The sequence below is a fragment of the Balaenoptera borealis genome (genome assembly GCF_965194805.1).
Source record: "Balaenoptera borealis genome assembly, contig: HAP1_SCAFFOLD_1135, whole genome shotgun sequence".
In the NCBI taxonomy this organism is placed as follows: domain Eukaryota; kingdom Metazoa; phylum Chordata; class Mammalia; order Artiodactyla; family Balaenopteridae; genus Balaenoptera; species Balaenoptera borealis.
In genome coordinates this window covers 1-21,123 of record NW_028123078.1, presented here as the reverse complement: position 1 = coordinate 21,123, position 21,123 = coordinate 1, and the positions used below count along the sequence as shown (strand labels likewise).

At 37.9% G+C, this 21,123-nt stretch overlaps 1 long non-coding RNA gene across 1 annotated transcript; it reads right to left on the bottom strand.

Moving 5' to 3' along the window:
• Nucleotides 1–4,672: 4,672 nt before the first annotated feature.
• On the bottom strand, nt 4,673–20,729 carry LOC309621902. Its single transcript, XR_014240325.1, has 2 exons — nt 20,052–20,729; nt 4,673–7,192 (listed from the first exon to the last, which is right to left on the bottom strand). It is a non-coding gene; the product is annotated as an uncharacterized lncRNA (long non-coding RNA).
• Nucleotides 20,730–21,123: the final 394 nt, after the last annotated feature.

The window sequence follows — 21,123 nt, the reverse complement described above, 5'->3', positions numbered from 1 at the left end:
TGATTGGGAGAAAAATTTATAAATCATATATCTGATAAGAGGTTAATACTCAGAATATGTAAAGAACTACTACAACTCAATGACCAAAAAATAACGCGATTCAAGAATGGGCAAAGTACTTGAATAGACATTTCTCCAAAGATGATATACAAATGGCCAAGAAGTATATAAAAAGATGCTCAATATAATCATGAAAGAAATGCAAGTCAAAAACATATCACTTCATACACACTAGGATGCCACTATAAAAAAAAAAACAGAAAATAACAAGTGTTGACAAAGATGTGGAAAAAGTGGAACCATTGTGTGCTGTTGGTGGGACTGTAAAATGGGCAGCTGCTGTGGAAAACAGTAGGGTGGTTCCTCAAATAATTAAAAATAGAACTACCATATAATCCAGCCATTCCACTTCTGGATATGTAACCCCCAAAATTGAAAGTAGGATCTTGAATGGATATTTGTACACTCATGTTCATAGCAGCATTATTCACAATGGTCTAAAGGTGGAAGCAACACAAGTATCTATTAACGGATGGATGAATGAATGAACAAACAAAATGTGGTATATACATACAACGCAGTATCATTCAGTCTTAAAAAAAAGACAATCCTGTCAGATAGTACAACACTGATGATCCTTGAGGACATTATGCTAAGTGAAGTAAACTTGTTACTTAAGGACAAATACTGTATTCCAATTACGTGAGGTACCTAGAGTAGTCAAATTCTTAGAATGGTGGTTGCCAGGGGCTTGAGCATAAGGTGGAATGGGGAGTTGCTATTTGAGTCAATGTAGAAATTCAGTTTTGCAAGATGAAAAGAGTTCTAGAGATGGGTGACGGTGATGTCTGCACAACAATATGAATGTATTTAATACCATTAAACTACACCATGCACAAAAACAAATTCAAAATGGATTAAAGACTTAAATGTAAGAACTGAAACCACAACCAAAAAAAGAGACAAAACTTCTTGAAGAAAACACAGGCACTAAGCTCTTTGACACTGATCTTAATAATTTTTTTTTGCATATGTCTCCTCAGGCAAGGGAAACAAAACCAAAAATAAACAAATGGGACTACATCAAACTAAAGAGCTTTTCCACAGTGAAGGGAACTATCATCTACTGAATGGGAGAAGATATCTGCAAGCAATCTATCTGATAAGGGGTTAATACCCAGAATATACAAAGAACTCATACAACTCAACATCAAAAACCCAAACAACCTGATTTTTAAAAATGGGCAAAGGATCTGAATAGACATTTTTGCAAAGAAGACATACAGATGGCCAAGAGGCACATGAAAAGATGCTCAACATCATTAATCATCAGGGAAATGAAAATCAAAACCACAATGAAATATCACCTCCCACTTGTCAGAATGGCTATTAGCAAAATACAACAAGTACTGGCAAGGATGAAGAGAAAAGGGAACACTCGTGCACTGTTGGTGGGAATGTAAATTGGTGCAGCCACTATGGAAAACAGTTTGGAGGCTCCTCACAAAATTAAAAACAGAACTATCACATGATCCAACAATTAACATATGGGTATTTTTCTGAAGAAAACAAAAACACTCATTCGAAAAGGTATATACACCCCTATGGTCACTGCAGCATTATTTACAATAGCCAAGATATGGAAGCAACCTAAATGCCCATGGATAAAGAAAATGTGGTGTATATATTTATGAAATGGAATATTGCTCAGCCATAAAAAGAATGAAATCTTGCCATTTGCAACAACATGGATGGACCTAGAGGGTATTATGCTAAGTGAAATCTAAAAACCAAAACAAACAAACATAACAAAACAGAAACAGAGTTATAGATAGAAAACAAACAGGTGGTTGTCAGAGGGGAGGTGGTGAAGGGAGGAAAGAAATAAGTGAGGGAGATTAAGAAGTCCAAACTTCCATTTGTAAAACAAATGAGTCTCGGGTATTAAGTGTACAGTGTGGGGAATACAGTCAATAACTATGTAATATCTTTGCATAGTGGCATATCGTAACTAGACTTACCGTGGTGTTTGAAATGTATAGAAATATCAAATCACTATTTTGTGCACAGGAACTAACAGAATGTTGTAGATTAATTATACTTCAGAAACAAGATAACAAACTCATAGAAAGAGATCAGATTTGTGGTTAACAGAGGCAACGGGTGGGGGGAGGGAGTGGGAATTGGTTGAGGGCAGTCAAACTTCCAGTTATAAGGTAAACAACTCTTAAGGATGTAATGTACAACATGATAAATAAAACTAACACTGCTGTATATTATAGATGAAAGTGGTTAAGAGAGTAAATCCTAAGAGTTCTCATCACAAGGAAAATATTTTTTTCTATGTCTTTAATTTGGTATCTGTATGAGATGATAGATGTTCACTAAACTTACTGTGATAATCATTTCATGATGTATGTAAGTCAAATCATTATGCTGTACTCAAACAAACAGTGCTGTATGTCAATTAAATCGATAAAACTGGAAGAAAAATAAATAAACTAGAATTACAAAGAAAAAATGGTTAAGATGATAAATTTTGTTATGCATATATTACCACAATTAAAAATAATAAAGAAAAAGAAAGAAAACACGAGAATCAAATACTTAGGAATGAATTTAGACAAGAAGGTATAACACTTGTACATTGGCAACTACAAGACCTTACTGGAAGAAATTAAAGACCTAAATAAATTGAAAAACATCCTGTGTTCATCGGCTGGAAGACAATGTTGTTAAGATGGCAATAAACCCCAAAGCAAGCTACATATTAAATGCAATTAACATAAGATTCCCAACAACCTTTTCAGCAGAAATGAAAAAAAGCTGATCCTAAAATTCATATGGAGACACAAGGGCCCTGATTGGCCAAAACAGTCTTTAAAAAGAACAAAGTTGGAAGACTCATACTTCTCAATTTTAAAACTTACAACAAAGCTCCAGTAACCAGATCAGTGCAGTAATGGCATACAGATCGGCATATAGATCAATGGAACAGAACTGAGAGCCTAGAAATAAACCCTCACATCTATGGTCAACTGATTTTTGACAAGGGTGCCAAGACCATTCAATGGAGAAAGAACAGTCTCAACAGCTGATTTTGGGACAATTCCATGTGGAAAGAATGTTTGACCCCTACCTCATACCATATAAATAAATTAACTCAATATACATCCAAGATGCAAATGAAAGAACTAAAAGTATAAAATTCTTGAAAGAAAATATACGGACAAATCTTCATGACTTTGGATTTGGCAATGGTTTCTTAAATATGACACCAAAAGCACAGGCAACAAAAGAAAAAATAGGTACACTGGGGCTTCACTGAAAGTAAACTGCTGTGCTTCACAAAACAGTAGTAAGTGAGTGAAAACACAACCCAGAGAGTGGAAGCAAATATTTGCAAATTACACATCTGATAAGATTCCACAATCCAGAATATATGAAGAACTCTTACAACTCAAAAACAAAAAGGCCAAACAACTTAATTAAAAAGTGGGCAGGGACTTCCCTGGTGGCTCAGTGGTTAAGAATCCACCTGACAACGCAGGGTTCATGCCCTGGTCCAGGAAGATCCCACATGCCACGGAGCAACTAAGCCCAGGCGCCACACTACTGAGCCTGCACTCTAGAGCCCACGAGCCACAAGTACTGAGCCAGCAAGCCACAACTACTGAAGCCCACGCACCTAGGGCCCGTGCTTTGCAACGAGAGACGCCACCGCAATGAGAAGCCCACACGCCACAACGAAGAGTAGCCCCCGCTCGCCACAACTAGAGAAAGCCTATGCACAGCAACGAAGACCAAATGCAGCCAAAAATTAATTAATTAATTAATTAATTAAATTTTTAAAATGGCCAACAAGCACATAAAAAGATACTTAACATCATTAGTCATTATGCAAAGGGAAAGGCAAAACAAACCACAATCAAAATGACAATGAGTGTGAGATACCACTTTGTACCTACTGGGATGGCAAAAAAAAAAAAAAAAAAGTAAACAAAGAGTGTTGGTGAATGTGGAGAAATTGGAACCCTTAGAAATTGCTGCTGGGAATGTAAAATGGTGTGGCCACTGTGAAAAACAGTTTGATGGTTCCTAAATAAGCTTAAAATAAAACTACCAAATGACCCAGCATTTTCAACTCTTACATGTATACCCAAAAGAACTGTATGTAGCGGTTCAAATAAAAACTTGTACACAAATGTGCATATCAGGTCTATTCACAATAGCCAAAAGGTAGAAACAACCTAAATGTTCATGAATGGATGAACACATAGACAAAATGTGTCTAAACATATAATGAAATATTATTCAGCCATAAAAAGCAATGAAGTACTGACAGATGCTGGGACATGGATAAATCTCAGAAAGATTATTCTAGAGTCAAAGAAGACTGACACAAAGGCCACATATGATATGATTCCAATTAAATGAAATAACCAGAATAGGCAAGGTCACAGAGGCAAAAAGTAGATTAGTGATTGACAGGGGCTGGTAGGAAGGGGGAATAGAGAGTAACTGCTTAATGGGTATGAGGTTTCCACTAGGGTGATGAAAAAGCTCTGGAACTAGATAGTGGTGATAGTTGTAAGACACTGTGAATATACTCAGCGCCACTGAACTGCATACTTTAAAATGATAAAACTGTAAACTTTGTTACGTATATGTATTCTAGTACACACACCAAAAACCCCTCTATCTGCATCCTTTCCCCCTACCTCCTCTATGGAACAAAAAGCCTCAATCTGTGTCTGTCCCAATTTTTGGCTTACTTTAAAAAAGAGTCTGATTGTACTATTTATATGTGTAATTACTGTCATTTAATACCTACCAAAAACTCAATTGAGAAATAATATTTATGGTTAAATGTCTGAATGTTTTGTGCCTTCTTTCAGCTAAACTAGTGGTCTCCAAATTGTTTTGATCATGGGGTCCCACTGATAAAATATTTTTGAGTACAAACTACTAAAGTAGATACTTATTTATAAATTATATATTATTGCTGTACTCATGCCCTGTAAAACATATACAAAAATATAAATTTTAAAAGGTTCATACTCCAATGAACCATTTTGCAAGTATCCCTATTTGGAGAGCACCTCTCCAAATCAATTTTATCTTGGGTTAAAGTAATGGTCTGCATTTACTGACCCCTTGAAATCTGCCTTTATGGAATTCCCTAAACTAAGGCCCTATTAGCCTTACATGATTGTTGTTACTGAGAATGTACTGTAAGGACGCCGTTGAGGATTTTGTTACACCACAACGCCTTCTTTATGAGGACAGACGAGAGAAATTTAAGAAGTCTCAGTACCAGAAATATCTGTAATGCTTTTGAAAATTTCGCTTGCTTTTATATTCGAGTTATGTAAGTGATCACAAAATTCTAGCAACACTAATTGCTAGAAAACATAAAGCAAAATTTGTGGCTCATTTTTAGCAACCACATCCACAAGGTATCAACTTGCCTTCCCGTCACTCTTAATTCTTCATGTATTTATTTTTCAAATCATGTTGTAGCTCACCCCTCCCTGGCTTCAGTCTAATTTTCCATCATTCCAATTCTTCATTTACTTAAAAAACAATCATATCATATTACTTATATATGTATGTGTGTGTGTGTGTGTGTGTGCGCGCGCTTAAAAGCACCTCAAAATTTCTTAAAAGACAGGAAGGAATGAATAAACAAAAACCAACAGGCAAAAAAACCAGGCAATATTGTTCAGAATGGAGGTCATTCTAAACTTGAAGCTCCCCTGTACCAAAGGTATAGACTTTGCAGATTTTGAAGCATTTAGCAGCAAAGCCTTTCATCCAAAGGGTAATTCGTAAATGAGTGTTGATGAAAAGCATGACGACTCAAACAGCACTGTACTACACTTTCTCACTCTTTTCCAGCTGGTAAGAAATGTTATAGTGAGGAAAGGGCAATTGGCTATTTTTCACCTGTGTGCAAAGCTTAACTAAAAAGTCCATGAAAAATGCAGTCACATTGCCAGATGGAATTTGTAGCCATGTACCTGGATGTGTTTCCTTCTGGTGTGCTCTGAAGTAATTTGGGGGTAACCTGTATTCAATGGTTTCTTGTTTTTCTCGCTCCGCTTCTCAAGGTATCTCCTCTGATGGTCGGTGATGCTGCTGTCTAGTTTAATTCGCCTGGGTGACAAACAAACTCTTTCATGGCCAAAAGCATGGCTCAGTCAGTCGGGCAGTATCAATGGTGGAAATAGAGCTGCCCCTCTCATGCAGAGTCACTTCCTTATCTGTTTGGGTCAATATATCTGATTCCACAGAAGTGGTGGTGGAAAGGATGTTGGCGGCAGTATCTGTGAGCAGCTCACTCTCCTCTGAGTGTCTAGAATCTGAAGAAGTGTTATTTATATAATGAAAACCTGGCTGTTTTCTCAGAATATATTTATCAAATTTAATCTGTTCAATTGTAATCTGATTGGCCCTCCCAGCTTGATGAGTAGAAAGAACCTTGTTTTTTTTTTAAGATCGCCTGTGTTTTTACGGCATTTCTCCAGGCTTTTATACCGTTTGTTTTTCTGAAGCTTGTTGTTCTGCTGTTGCTGTCTACCACTCCATTCCTTAACATCTTGTTCCCCCTTGCTATCATCCTGTGTACTTTCTGAGGGCTGGAGAGAATGTGTGATGGGACGCTGAAGAAGTTTAGCCAAACGATCAAGTCGCTCCACCAAGGAAAGTTCCTTCTTGGCACTGAACTCAGGAGGTTTCTGTTGCCTCTGTCGCTCCTGATACCTGTTCCAGAGTTCATTTAAACTCACAGTGTGCTGAGTTGTTAACTCTGGGGTGGCCTTATGATCCCTTTTTAGGTCATTAACTTGTTTGTCATATTTTGGAAAATCTCTAGCCTGACTTTTAGTAGTATGCTGTACTTCTTTGTTTTCCAAGCTTACATTGATACTGAGGCTCTCTATTCTGGTATAATCTGACTTTGTCTTTGCCACATTTTGATAAGAGGAAGGAAGACAAGTGTGTTCTCTTTGTTTGTCTGGATGATGCTGAAAGGAATCTTTCCAAGAATGCCTCATGAAAACTCTTCTTCCTAAGGATTCATGGCAAAAATCTTGATCACTTGGTAGGTGCACTGGATGATGAAAGTAAAACTTAGCTGACCTGAAGACAGAATGGGTGGTATTTTCAAATTCTGAATGACATCTGGACTCTGAAAAGGTGAAAAAAAAAAAAAAAAAGATTTTGAAGGACTTTCAAAATATTTGCATTCCCTTTAGAAATAGTATTCACATTTAATTCTTTAGATACAAAACAAAGACTGAAGGAAAGAATGGTCTATATAAAGATTCAGAAAATTCACTGCCTGGACAAAGGATTCATGCCTTGTGCCTAGTGGCTAGATTGGCATGGTAATAGTTTAAGAGACTCAGGATCAAAAGACCCAGATTCTGGGCTGGATTCTGCCACAGACTGGCTGTATGACCTTGAGGAGGGCATTTAGGTTCTTGGGATTGTAACAGCAGCTGCTATGTATTACTGCTTGCTATGTGTGGGCTATTATGATATATGCTCTATATCTGTTTTTTCCCCTCTTATCAAACTGAGAGAGAGGTATTATTAATCTCATTTTCAGCTAAGAAACCTGAGACTTTATTTTTATCATCAGTAATTAAATGGATGGAATTTTTAAAACTCCAACTCTTTGTATGTTTTAGAGCCTTGAAAAATTCTTTTTTCTGAACCATCTTCACACCCCCTCCATTTTTTTTATTGTGGTAAAATACACCTACTATAATTTACCATCTTCCATCTTCACATTTTGACAGTCATTCTATATCAAAATAGGCATTTTAAGATGTAGAACATCTTAACAACTATAAACCATAATTGCAAACGTTAATTCAGTTTCCATACACATTTTTAGAGTTCTAAGTCATGGAAGAAACAGACATACATATGAAACACAGTATCACTTGTAACTATGGGATCCATTTTACCTTCTCTATAGATTATTGGTAATCAGAATTTTCACAAAATACTCTGGGAATCCCTAAGACAATTTCCCGAAAATATAGTGGGATACATGGAGTCTGCTTTTATATCTAAAGGATAAAAAGACTCTCAAACCTCCCAATGAACAAAAGTCCAGGACCAGGTGGCTTCACTGCTGAATTCTACCGAATACTTAAGGAAGGATTAATATGAAAGATTCTCAAACTCTTCCAATAAGCAGAACAGGAGAGAACACTTCCAAACTTATTTTATAAGGCCCACATTACCCTGTTATCCAGACGTTACCTAGATACCCAGTGTAGATACACTACAAAAAAATTACAAGCCAATATCCCTGATGAACATAGATGCAAAAAGAAACCAAACAAAACATTAGCACACCAAATTCAATAATATATTAAAAGGATTATACACTATGATCAAGTGGGATTTATTCCAGGAATGCAAGGATGATTCAACATCTTACAAATCAATCAATGTGGTACATGACACTAACCAAATAAAGGACAAAAATCATATAGTCAATAGATGTAGAAAAAGCATTTGAGAAAACTCAAAATCCATTCATGATAAAAACTCTCACCAAAGTAGGTATACAGGAAACATAGCTCACGACCATTTCTGACAAGACCATAGCTAACATACTCAATGTTGAAAAATGGAAAGCATTTCCTCTAAGATCAGGAACAAGACAAGGATATCCACCGGCATCACGTTTATTGAACACAGTATTGGAAGTTCTAGCCAGAGCAATTAGGCAAGAAAAAGAAACAAAAGGCACCCAAATCAGAAGAGAAGCAAAATTGTCACTATGTGAAAATGACATGGTTTTAGATATAGAAAACCCTAAAGACGCCACCAAAAAAACTGTTACAACTAAAACATTCAGTAAAGTTGCAGTATACAAAATTATTTAACAGACAAAGATCTGTTGCATTTCTATACATTAATAATAAACTGCCAGAAAAACAAATTAAAACAATCCTGTTCATAATTGCATCAAAAGAATAAAATACCTAGGAATAAATTTAACCAAGGAGGTGAAAGACCTGTATACTGAAAACATTGATGAAAAAAGCTGAAAAAGACATGAACAAATGGGAAAATATTCTGTGTTCACAGATTGGAAGAATTAATATTGTTAAAATGTCCATACTACTCAAAACAATCTACAGATTCAATGCAATCCCTATCAAAATTCCAATGGCATTTTTCACAAAAATTGAACAATCCTAAAATTTGTATGTAACCACAAAAGACTCCAAATAGCCAAAGCAATCTTTAAAAAGTAGAAGAAAACTGTAGGCATCACACTTCCTGATTTCAAACTATATTACAAAGCTACAGTAATCAAAATGGTATAGTACTGACATAAAAACAGACATGTAGATCAATGGAAAAGAATAGAGAGACCAGAAATAAACTCACACATATAAGGTCAATTACCTTATGACAAAGCAGCCAAGAATATACAATGGGGAAAGGATAGTCTCTTCAATAAATGGTACTGGGAAAACTCGATAGCCACATGCAAAAGAATGAAACTGAAGCGTTATCTTACACCATACACAAAAATCAATTCTAAATGGATTGAAGATTTAAATGTAAGGTCTGAAACCATAAAATTCCTAGAAGAAAACATAGGCAGTAAGAGCTTTGACACTGGTGTTAGCAATAATTTTTTGAATTTGACGCCCAAAGCAAAGACAACAAAAGTGAAAGTAAATAGTAGGAGTACATCCAACTGAAAGGCTTCTGCACAGCAAAAGAAACCATCAGACTACTGAATGGAAGAAGATATTTGCAAATGACATATCTGACAAGGGGTTAACATCCAAAATAGACAAAGAATTCAACTCAAATAAAAACAAACAAACAAACAACCCAATTAAAAAATGAGGGCACAGGATCTTAATAGACATTTTTGTGAAGAAGACATACGAATGGCTAACAAATACAGGAAAAGATGCTCAGCACCAATAATCATCAGGGAAATGTAAACCAAAACCACAATGAGATATCACCTCACACCTGTTAGAATGGCTATCATCAAAAAGACAAGAAATAACAAGCATTAGTGAGGTTATGGAGCTAAAGGTTCCTTTTTCTGTGCACTGTTAGTGAGAATGTAATTGGTGTTGCCACTATGGAAATCAGTATGGAGGTTACCCAAAGAGTTAAAATGCAACTACCATACGATCCAGCAATTCTGCTTCTGGGTCTACACACAAAACAATTGAAAGCTTGGTCTTGGAGAGATATTCGTAGATCTGTGCTCACTGCAGCATTATTTAAAATAGCCAAGACATGGAAACCACCTAAGTGTCCACTGATGGATGAATAGATAAGGAAAGTGTGGTATGGGGGGGGGTGGGAGGAATTGGGAGATTGGGACTGACATATATACACTATTGATACTATGTATAAAATAGATAACTGATGAGAACCTACTGTATATAGCACAGGGAATTCTACTCAATGCTCTGTGGTGACCTAAATGGGAAGGAAATCCAAAAAAGAGGGGATATATATATATATATATATATATATATATATATATATATATATAGCTGGTTCACTTTGCTGTACAGTAGAAACTAACACAACACTGTAAAGCAACTATACTCCAATAAAAATTAAAACAAAACAAAAAAAAAGAAAATGTGGTATAGAGGAAAGTGGGCAAGATGGCAGAGTAAAAAGACCTTGAGCTCACCTCCTCTCACAAGCACACCAAAATCACAACTATCCGCAGAGCAACCAATAAAAAAAAAACGCACACACACAAAACACTGGAACCCACCAGAAAAGATCTCCTACACCAAAAGACATAAAGAAGGAACGGCAACAAAACCGGTAATAGGGGGAGACTCACAATATAATCAAATTCCATAACCCCTATGTAGGCAACGAAAACTGGAGAGTAAATATATTCCAGAGGTTCTCCCAGGTTGGGGGTCTGGCATTGTTGAGATGAGCCCACAGAGCATTTGGCTTTGAAGGCCAGAAAGGCTTAATTGCAGGAGCCCCACAGGACTGGGGAAAATAGAGATATCACCCTTAAAGGGTGCACATGAAATCTCATATACCCTGGGACACAGGGCCAAAGAAGTAATTTGATAGGAGCCTGGGCCAGACCTACCTGCTCGTCTTGGAGAGTCTCCTGGAGCGGCAGGGGTTGGGGGAGGGTGGCTGCGGCTCACCCTGGGGACATAGACACTGGTGGCAGACATATTGGGGAACACTGTTGGTGGATGACATATTGGCTCATTAGCTCCAAAACCTGGCCCCACCCAACAGCCTGCAGGCAACAGTGCTGGGACGCCTCAGGCCAAAGAACTAACTGGGTCAGGACACAGCTCCACCCATTAGCAGACAGGCTGCCTAAAGACAAAAAAGCTCACAGCTGCCTTTGGACTAGCCCCTAGACATGGCCCAGCCCACCAGAGGGCCAAGACCCAGCACCACCCACCAGTAGACAGGCACAGGACTCTCCCACCAGGAAGCCAGGCCAAGCTTCTAGACCAGTCTCATTCACCAGGATGCAGGCACCAAAAGCAAGAAAACTATGATTCCTCAATGCGGGCCAGAGCCTACCCTGGGACCAGCTGGGCCTTGGACTGGCCCACTAGCAGGCCAAGGAAACCTTCAGGACACTCCAGACCCTGTACCCAACTGTGTCAGGAACCGACACCACCCCCTCAACAATCTGAAATGAGCTCTGGGATCCCAGGACCCTGCAGCTGGACTCCAGGGACCAGCTCTGCCTGCCAGTAGACCAGCACTAACCCCATGATCTGGCTTCAACTACCAGTGGGTAGGCAACAACCCTAGGGTCTTCAGGACCCTGACTCCACCCACCAGTGAGCCAGCATTAGCCCCGGGGCCCCTAGCATTCTGCAACCAGCCACGTTGTGACCAGGCCCTGCTAAACAGCAGCCAGCAGCATCCACACAAGGCAGGACCTGGCAACCAACCAGACTAGGGGCCTACCAGACTGCCCACATAGTTAGCCCACCACAACAGAAGGCCCAAGTAGCCCTCTTAGGGTGAACCCCTAGAGCACACAGCTTGGGTAACGAGAGGGGAGTGTGCTGCTGAAATGCACAGGACGCCTCCTACAGAGGGCCACTTCTCCAAGGTTGACAGATGTAACTTACCTACTACATACATAAAAATACAAATAGCAACTTATTGACAAAATGAGATGGCAGAGCAATATGTTTCAGATGAAGGAACAAGATAAAATCCCAGAAGAAGAACTAAGTGAAGTGGAAATAGGCAATCTACCCAAGAAATAGTTCAGAGTAATGATCATACAGATGATCAAAGAACTCAGGAGGAGAATGGATGCACAGAACGAGAAGTTATAAGTTTTAAGAAAAGAGTTAGAAAATGTAAAGAACAACCAGAGATGAAGAATACAATAACTGAAATGAAAAATACAGTGCAAGGAATCAAAGTAGACTAAAGGATTCAGAAGAATGGATCAGTGAGCTGGAAGACAGAGTAGTGGAAATCACTGCCACTGAACAGAAAAAAGATTTAAAAAAGAAAAGAAATGAGAACGGTTTAAAAGATCTCTGAGACAACATCAAGAGCACTAATATTCGCACTACAGGGGTCCCAGAAGAAGAGAGAAAGAGCCCGGGAACATATTTGAAAGAAAGAGCTCAGGAAAATATTTGAAGAGATAATAGCTGAAAACCTCCCTAACCTGGGAAAGGAAATAGTCATCCAAGTCCAAGAAGCGCAGAAAATCCCATACAGGATAACCCAAAGAGGAACACACCAAGACACGCTGTAATCAAAATGTCAAGAATTAAAGATACAGAGAATACTAAAAGCAGCAAGGGGAAAGCAGCAAATAACATACAAAGGAACTCCCATAAGACTATCAGTTGACTTTTCAGCAGGCACTCTGCAGGTCGGAAGGGACTGGCATGATATATTTAAAGTGATGAAAGGGAAGAACCTACATCCAAGAATACTCTACTCAGCAAGGCTCTTGTTCAGATTTGACAGAGAAATCAAAAGCTGTACAGACAAGCAAAGGCTAAAAGAATTCAGCACCACTAAACCAGCTTTACAACAAATGTTAAAGGAACTTCTCCAGGTGCAAAAGAAAAGGCCACAACTAGATATAAGAAAACTATGGAACAAAAAAGCTCACCAGTAAACATACAGTAAAGGTAGGAAATCATTCGCAAACAAAGCTAGCAGGAAGATTAAAAGACGAAAGTAGTAAAATCATCTGTATCCACGATAAGCAGTTAAGGGATACACAAAACAATTTGATGTAAAACATGACATAAAAAACAGTAATCATGAGGGGAGGAGAGTACACATGGAGGGTAATGGCAAATGCATTTGAAATTAAGACATCAGCAATTTAGAAGAATCACCATATGTATACAGAGACTGCTATACAATAACCTCAAGGTAACCACAAGCCAAAAATCTGTAACAGATACACACATACACAAAAAAGGAATCTAAACATAACACTGAAGATAGTCATCAAATCACAAGAGAAGAGAACAAAAGAAGGGGGAAAAAAAGACCTACAGAAACAAATCCAAAACAATTAACAAAATGACAGTACGAACATACATATCGATAATTACCTTAAACGTAAACAGACTGAATGCTCCAACCAAAAGACACAAACTGGCTGAATGGATACAAAAATAAGACCCGTGTATTTGCTGCCTACAAGAGACTCACTACAGATCTAGAGACACATACAGACTAAAAGTGAGGGGATGGAAAAGGTAGTCCACACAAATGAAAATCGAAAGAAAGCCAGAGTACCAATATTTATATTAGATGAAATCAACTTTAAAATAAAAACTGTCACAGGAGACAAAGAAGGACACTACAGAATGATCAAGGGATCAATCCAAGAAGAAGATATAACAACTGTAAATATATATGCACCCAACATAGGAGCACCTGAATACAGAAGGCAAAATATTAATAGACATAAAAGGAGAAATCAACAGCAGCACAATAATAGTAAGGACTTTAACACCTGACTTACATCAATGGACAGATCATCCAGAGAGAAAATCAACAGGGAAACACAGGCCTTAAATAACACATTAGACCAAAGGGACTTAACTGATATTTATAGAGCATTCCACCCAAAAGCAGCAGAATGCACATTCTTTTCAAGTGCACATGTAACATTCTCCAGGACAGATCACATGTTAGGCCACAAAACAAGCCTTGGTAAATTTAAGAAAACTGAAATCATATCAAGCTTCTTTTCCAACCACAACTCTATGGAACTAGAAATCACCTACAAGAAAAAAAACCTGCAAAAACCACAAACACGTGGAGGCTAAACAATATGCTACTAAACAACTGATGGATCACTGAAGAAATCAAAGAGGAAATCAAAAACTACCTAGAGACAAATGAAAACGAAAGCACGATGATCCAAGACTTATGGGACGCAGACAAAGCAGTTCTAAGAGGGAAGTTTATAGTAATACAGGCTTACCTCAGGAAACAAGAAAAATCTCAAATTAACAACCTAAACTTACATCTAAAGCAAGTAGAGAAAGAAGAATAAATAAAAACCAAAGTTAGTAGAAGGAAAGAAATCATAAATATCAGAGCAGAAATAAATGAAATAGAGACTAAAAAAAACAATAGGAAAGATCAATGAAACTAAAAGCTGGCTCTTTGAAAATATAAACAAAATTGATAAACCTTTAGGAAGACTCATCAAGAAAAAAAGGGAGAGGGCCCCAATCAATAAAATCAGAAATGAAAAAGGAGAAGTTACAACCGACACCACAGAAATACAAAGGATCATAAGAGACTACTATGAGCAACTACATGCCAATAAAACGGACAACCTAGAAGGAACTGATGAATTCTTAGAAAGGTACAACCTCCCAAGACTGAATCAGGAAGACACAGAAAATATGAACAGACCAATTACCAGAACTGAAATTGAATCAGCAATTTAAAAATTCCCAACAAAGAAAAGTCCAGGACCAAATGGCTTCACAGGTGAATTCTACCAAACATTGAGAAGAGTTAACACCCATCCTTCTGAAACCCTTCCAAAAGTTTGCAGAGGAAAGAAAACTTCTGAACTCATTCTAGGAGGCCACCATCACCCTGATACCAAAACCAGATAAAGATATTACACAAAAGAAAACTACAGACCAATACCACTGATGAACATAGATGCAAAAATCCTCTACAAAATACTAGCAAACCGAATCCACTAATAAATTAAAAGGCTCATACACCATGATCACGTGGGATTCATCCCAGGGATGCAAGGATTTTTCAATATCTGCAAATCAATCAGTGTGATACACCGCATTAACAAACTGAAGAATAAAAACCATATGATCGGGCTTCCCTGGTGGCACCGTGGTTAAGAATCCACCTGCCACTGCAGGGGACACGGATTCGAGCCCTGGTCCCGGAAGATCCCACATGCCGTGAAGCAACTAAGCCCGTGTGCCACAACTGCTGAGCCTGTGCTCTAGAGCCTGTGAGCCACAACTACTGAGCCCGCGTGCTACAACTACTGAAGCCTGTGCGCCTAGAGCCTGTGCTCCGCAACAAAGAGAAGCCACCGCAATGAGAAGCCCGCACACCGCAACAAAGAGTAGCCCCCGCTCGTTGCAACTAGAGAAAGCCCGCACACAGTAATGAAGACCCAACACAGCCAAAAATAAATAAATAAAATAAATTTATTAAAAAAAAAACATATGATCATCTCAATAGATGCAGAAAAAGCTTTTGACAAATTTCAACACACATTTATGATAAAAACTCTCTAGAAAGTGGGCACAGAGAGAACATACCTCAACACAATAAAGGCCATATATGACAAACCCACAGCTAACATTATACTCAATGGTGAAAAGCTGAAAGCATTTCCCCTAAGATCAGGAACAAGACAAGGATGTCCACTCTCGCCACTTTTTTTCAACATAGTTTTGAAGGTCCTAGTCACGGCAAGCAGAGAAGAAAAAGAAATAAAACGAATCCAAATTGGAAAAGAAGAAGTAAAACTGTCAGTTTTTACAGATGACATGATACTATAAAATCCTAAAGCTGCTACCAGAAAACTACTAGAGCTCATCAGTGAATTCGCTAAAGTTTCAGGATATGAAATTAATACACAGAAATCTGCTGCATTTCTACATACTAACAACGAAAGCTAAGAAAGACCAATTAAGCAAACAATCCCATTCACCATTTAGAACTAATAAACGAGTCAGCATCGTTGCAGGATAAAAGTTAAATATTAAAAAAATCAATTGTATTATGATATACTTGCAATTAACAAACTGAAAATGAAATTAAGAAAACCATTCTGGGGGAATTCTCTGGCAGTCCAGTGGTTAGGACTCTGCAATTCCACTGCAAGAGGGCATAAGTTAGATCCCTGGTTGGGGAACTAAGATCCCTCAAGTCAAGCAGCACAGCCAAAAACAAAAAGAAAAGCAAAAGGAAACCATTCTGTTCACAACAGCCTCAAAAAAATTAAAATATTAATGTAAATTTAACATAAGAAGAGAAAAACTTCTACTCTGAAAGCTACAAAAAATGACTGCAAGAAATTAAAGAATATCTAAATAAATATCTAAATCAATAAATATCTATCTAAATCAAACATCCCAAGTCCACGGACTTACTGTTAAGAAAGCAATTCTCACCAAAGTGATCACAGATTCAACACAATCCCTATCAGAATCCTAGCTGATTTCTTAGTAGAAATTTTGCAAGCATATGGAATTGTCAAGGACCCAGAAGAGCCAAGACAATCATGAAAAATAAGGTCATGTTGGAGGACTCATACTTCCCAATTTTAACTCACAGAATGGGAGAATATATCAAAATCAAAATTTTGATAAGAATGTGTATCTAGAATACATAGAACTCTTAAAACTCAATAAAAAAGAGAAATAGCCCAAATAAAAACCAGGCCAGGATCTGAATACACATTTCTCCAAGGATAACACACAACTGGCCAATAAGCACACAGAAAGATGTTCAACATCATAATCAGGAGGCAAATGCAAATCAAAAGCAAAATGAGATACAACTTCACATCCACTAGAATAGATCCAATGAAAAAGTCAGATAATAAGTGTTGGTGAGTTAGTAGAGAAATTGAAATCCTCATACATTGCTACTGGGAATGTAAAATGGTGCAGCCACTTTGGCAAACAGTCTGACAACTCCTCAGATGATGAAATATAAAGTTATCACATGATCTAGGAATTCCATTCCTGGGTACGTACCCAAGACAAATGAAAACATATTGTCCATATAAAAACCTGTACATGAATAGAAAAGCATTTATATTTTATAAATATAAAATCATTATTTTATAAAAGCATTATTCATAGTAGCCAAAAGGTGGAAACAACCAAATGTCCATCAACAAACAGATAAACAAACTGTGATACATACATACGATGAAATATTATTGAGCCATTAGAAGGAATAAAATAATGATACAAGCCCTAACTTGGATGAACCCAAAAACATCATGCTGAGTTACAAGAAGCCAGTCACAAAAGTCCACACATTAAATGATTCCATTTGTATTAAGGTCTAGAATAGGAAAATTTATAATAGAGACAAAGTAGATCAGTGGTTGACTTAGGGCTTGGGGGGAGGTGGGTGATGAGGAAATAGAGGGGTGATAGCTAAGGGGTATAGAGTTTCTTTCTGAGGTGATAAAAATGTTCTAAAGTCAACTGTGTTGATGGTTGCACATATCTGTGAATAGGGTAAAAATCATTAAATGGTACACTTTAAGTGGGAGAATTATATATGTGCATTACATATTAAAAAAGCTGTTTGAAAAAAAAATGTTCTATGAGCATTTGAAAGGTTGTGTTTTAAAAGCATACAAACATTTATACACATCAACCTCAATATTTCCAGATGTTTCTCTAACTCTGCTTTTTTTTTTTTTAATTTCATTTCTATGGTCTGTCATGGGCTAAGTATGTGTGTTCAAGCTCTCTAGTGTTCTGTATTATCCATTTCTCCTTGAGGGTCCTCTAGGGCAGCGGTCCCCAACCTTTTTGCCACCAGGGACCGGTGTCATGGAAGACAATTTTTCCACAGACGGGGTTGGGGGGTGGGGGGATGGTTCAGGCGGTAACGTGAGGAATGGGGAGCGATAGGGAGCTGCAGATGAAGTTTCTCTCGCTCGCCCGCCCGCCGCTCACCTCCTCTGTGCGGCCTGGGCTAGAGTATGCTTCTGCAGGTTATATTTCCATCTTTCTTTTCCAAGCTATGTCTCCTAGACTACCCACTGCAGAATTGCAATGTTGTTTTTTCATCTTACACATTCTTTTTTGTGTGTGATAAACACAGAAGATTAAATTTACCATCTTAACCAATTTTTAAGCATACAGTTCAGCAGTGTTAAGTATGTTCACACTGTTGCACAACAGATCTCTAGAACATCTTCATCTTGCAACACTGAAACTCTATACCCAATAAACATGAACTCCCCCTCCTTTCTCTCCCCAGCCGTTGGCAGCCACTTTTCTACTTTGTTTCTATGATTTTCACTATTTCAGATACTTCACGTAGGCGGAATATACAGTGTTTATCTTTTTGTGACTGGCTTATTTCACTCAGCACAAGGTCCTTGAGATTCACCTATGTTATAGCATGTGACAGGATTTTCTTCTTTTAAGGCTGCATAACATTCTATTGTATAGATATCACATTATATTTATCCATTCATCTGCTGATGGACGTATCTTGATTATCGTGAGTAATGCTGCAATGAACATGGGTGTGCAGATATCTGTGAGATCCTGCTTTGAATTCCTTTGGATATACACCCAGAAGTGGGATTGCTGTATCATATCGTCATTCTATTTTTAATTTTTTAGGAACCTCCACACTGTTTTCCATAATGGCTGTGCCATTTTATATTTCCACCAGCAGTGCACAAGGGATCCAATTTCTCTGCATCCTTGACAACGATTGTTATTTTCTGTTCTTTTGATACTACCCATCCTAATAGGTGTGCAGTAGTATCTCATTGTGGTTTTGATTTGCATTTCTTTGATGATTAGTGATATTAAGCATCTTTTCATATACTTGTTGGCCATTCATATATACTCCCTGGAGAAGTGTCTATTCGAGTCCTTTACCCATTTTTAAATTGGGTTTCTTTGTTGTTGACTTTTAGAAGTTCCATATATAATCTGGATATTGGTCACTTATCATGATTTGCAAATATTTTCTCCTATTCCACAGGTTGTCTTTTAACTCTGTTGATTGTGTCCTTTGAAGCAGAGTTTTAAATTCTGATATAGTATAATTTATTTATTTTTGCTTTTGTTGCCTATACTGTTGGTGTCATAGCCACGAAATCATTGCCAAATCCAATGTCATGAAGCTTTCCCCCCATGTTTTCTTCTAAGAGTTTTATAATTTTAGCTCTTCTGTTTGGATCTTTGATCCATTTTGGGTTAATTTTGTATATGGTAAAAGGTAATGGTCCAAATTAATTCTTCTGCATGTGGATATCCAGTTTTCCTTTGACAGCTAGGTAGTAATGGCTTGTGTCCTATACACTTTTCTTTTATGTTATTAGAAAAAGGGGGCCATGGGTGAACATAAATAGATTTGATCTTGGGTCTTTTTTATTGTAATTTTTTAAAAGTTTGTATTGAGATTCTTTCTGTCTTTGTCACAGTCATCTGGAATGCCTTAAGCTTTCCCTCCCCTGTTTCAGTGTTGAGACATGATACTTCACTTCTAATACTATCAGCCTTGGGTATTTAATTGTAATTTTGTTTCTAAATTGCCAGTGTCTTTTCCCAGAAGTAACAATTATCTTACAAATAAATACATACATCCACACAGACAAAGAAGCACTGAAGTGATATGCATAAGAAAGCAAAAAATAAAAAGATGGAACTCTGTTTAAATTGTGAGACTATAGTCTCATCAGAATTAAGTGGAAACACGTAGACACAGGCGTTTGCGTGTGCATGCTCTCTCTCTCTCACACCCCCTACCCCACTCCCCATTACCTGCAATATCTATTTGCAAGGATTTCTTCTCTTCGGGCCAGGCTTCCTTAGGAACGGTCCTCTTACTGTGGATCTCCCCTTTCTGTTTAATGGCTTTAGTGTCTGCTAGATTATCAATCTTCGTGTCTTGTAGTTGAGCTGACTGCTCTGAAGCAGCAGCAGCCCTGGAACCTAAGAGAGGGAAATCACGATTCAGACAGGAAGCTGACAAAAATTATTTTAAAATACCTCTCAAGCATCTACTAGTGTGAGAAGAGAGTTACACTGGATAAACAGTGAGATGGATGCAGGACAGGAATAAAGACGCAGACGTAGAGAACAGACGTGAGGACACGGGGAGGGGGAAGGGGAAGCTGGGACGAAGTGAGAGAGTGGCACGGACTCATATACTACCAAATGTAAAATAGATAGTTAGTGGGAAGCAGCCGCATAGCACAGGGAGATCAGCTCAGTGTGGTGTGACCAGCTAGAGGGGTGGGATCGGGAGGGTGGGAGGGAGATGCAAGAGGGAGGAGATATGGGGATATATGTATATGTATAGCTGATTCACTTTGTTATAAAGCAGAAACTAACACACCATTGTCAAGCAATTATACTCCAATAAAGATGTTTAAAACAAAACCAAAAAAACTGAGATGGAAAGAGAAAAGCATTTTGGGCAAAGGTGAATACATATGAAAAAAAATGGAATCAGGAAAGCAATTGAACATCTAAGAAACAGTGCAAGTATATAATTTATTAGATTATAGAATTTGTAAGGAAAAGAGAAAAATTAGCATTTGAAAGGTTCTTTGGGAGCCCATTCTACTGTTCTGAAAGACTAGGCTTAAAAAGTTTAGTTTTCATTCTTTTTCTTTAATAAATGTATTTATTTGTTTATTTATTTGGTTGCATTGGGTGCTCATTGCTGCGCGCGGGCTTTCTGTAGTTGCGGCGAGCGGGGCTACTCTTCGTTGTGGTGCGCGGGCTTCTCATTGCGGTGGCTTCTCTTGTTGCGGAGCATGGGCTCTAGGCTCGCGGGCTTCAGTAGTCGTGGCATGCGGGCTCAGTAGTTGTGGTGCATGGACTTAGC